Source organism: Sinocyclocheilus grahami, unplaced genomic scaffold (assembly GCF_001515645.1).
Source record: "Sinocyclocheilus grahami isolate Dianchi unplaced genomic scaffold, SAMN03320097.WGS_v1.1 scaffold353.1, whole genome shotgun sequence".
In the NCBI taxonomy this organism is placed as follows: Eukaryota; Metazoa; Chordata; class Actinopteri; order Cypriniformes; family Cyprinidae; genus Sinocyclocheilus; species Sinocyclocheilus grahami.
In genome coordinates, this window is record NW_015505532.1 from 141778 (window position 1) to 143995 (window position 2218).

The following is a 2218-nucleotide window of genomic DNA, read 5'->3' on the forward strand; positions in this document are numbered from 1 at the left end:
ATATATATATATATATATAAAATTTGAGATATCGGTATTAGTATCAATATCTGTGACATTGCCAGTTGGATCAATAGAACAGTGGTAAACTCACACCACTGGTTGAGCCAGTCTTGCTGTGTCAGGCTGGTCTGGATCACTGTCAGCGTTACATTTTTTTTTATCACCCCATAAAAGCCAGACAGCAGTATTCTGCTCCAGTGTGTGAATATAGTCAGAGTCTCAACTAATTTCTCAGACAAAAAACTAATCAGATCAGACCCCTGTCATGCATCATCCATCAGTATAAAAAGCAAAAGCAACATATCTTACACAAATACAGTAAAGAGAATCATCCTCATTCACTTTGACCTTGGTTCCTCTCAACAAGTACACTTTTCATTGAGAGCACTAAATAATAGAGCTTGACTGAAGAAACTAATTGGTTCTGCGTTACTTTCACTGACCTCGGTGGGACCATTTTCTCAGTGGTTGGTGTTTGAAATGACTCCACTTTAAAGGTCTGTAATTGAGTTCTACCTGTGACAGCGAGAGTAAAGCCACATGTGGTCAAGTACCCAGTGCTGAATGCTAAAACCGTATTATTTTCCCCTATCAAAACAAGGCACAGTAACTTAAGTCTTTAAACTTAAGAAGAAACAAAGAAAGTGGATTCAGTGACTGACAGGATGGATAATATGACAAAGCATTGAAACTTGCTAGTGAAGACAAAGTCACCTTCTTTGCCTGAATATAAAGCCTCACTGCTATATGTACCATTCTTCAATCGATTTAAAACCACCACACATTCAACCTACAATCATGAAATGGGTGAATTACACAATTAAATACATGCAGTCTTATCCGGACCACCTTTGTCAATGCACACACCTTTTTTCCTCCGGCTTCCACTATATTTCAGAACTATTTCAGGCCTCAAGCGGCGGACACCGAATGACCTTGTGTTGTGCGGTCGGGGTTGTTAGCGCTCTGGCTTCTGCAGGCTCCAGCACGTTCCCTCATTAGTGGAAGTGCAGAAGTTTCACAGTGGCTGTTGAGTGTGACTCTGCTGCCCACCGCCGGCCTGAGACCTCGGGTCAGGGCAGAGCTCATCAGAACCTCTGCAGGAAACAGTTTCAGGTCGATGCTCTGAGAGTAAAGCTTGCGGGTCACGGTGGAGGAAAGAGCATGGCAGGACTGTGTAGCTGAGCAAAAATCATCCCAAGAGTATGATAAAGGGTGTTGCGAATATTCAGAGGCAGCAGATGTGAAAACAGAAAGTGAGTGATGTCAATGATTAACTTCTATGATTGGTTATTATCCGTCACTTCCTGTTTGTAGCTGCCGTGTGTTTTGAGTTTGAGCTCCGTCAAGTTAATTCTTTATCGTCTATTTTTTATCTTAAAAAACTATTTTATACACCATCATTTTAGTTTCTATAACGTGTGAATATATCCCCTATCGTATTCTACAACAAAAACAATCAGAGCGCCTTGTTATCACTAGTTCTATTTTGATTTCCCGAGTCCGCTATTAGCATATAGCCCGTTAGCATTGCCAGCGTGGTGGCTGCTAATCTCGCTTATATTGCTAATACTCTGTTCACACACATTACCATTGTTTTACTCACTGTTACTTGCTTTAATGGCGGATGTGTGTCTACCTTTGAGTGCAGGTGAGGACACGTTCGAGCTGCATTCGGTGACCTGGTGGAGAGGCAGACCCAGCTGAGAGAGCGGAGAGCCGCGCTGGAATCATCCCAGGCTGACGCTCACAAGACCGAGGTAATTATACAGCCTGCTGCTGCTGCTAACTCTCCCACCACCTCTACTCCGTGTGTTTCTCTGCACAGGCCCGGGGCACCCAGGACGCGATCTTCCAAGATGTCCTTCACTCCGGCGCCGGGACCCCACGGACCCTGGGTGCAGCCGCAGCGGAAGACGCGAGCCAGGTCCCGGGCGACGACCTCTCCCCCTCCGCCGCCTCCGGTCTTCGAGATCTCCACCCGGAACCGCTTCGCTCCCCTCCGCGAGACGGAACGCGACGCTGTGATCATCGGAGACTCCATCGTCCGGCACGTCCGTGCTATAGAAAATAACCAAAACAATCCAAGGTTTTTATTTAGCACAGTGGCTAGATTAACAAATAACCAGACGCTAAATCTAAATATTCCCTCACAGTTTAATAGTAGTGTCTTTATGAATTTCTTCACTGATAAAATAGATAACATCAGAAGTAC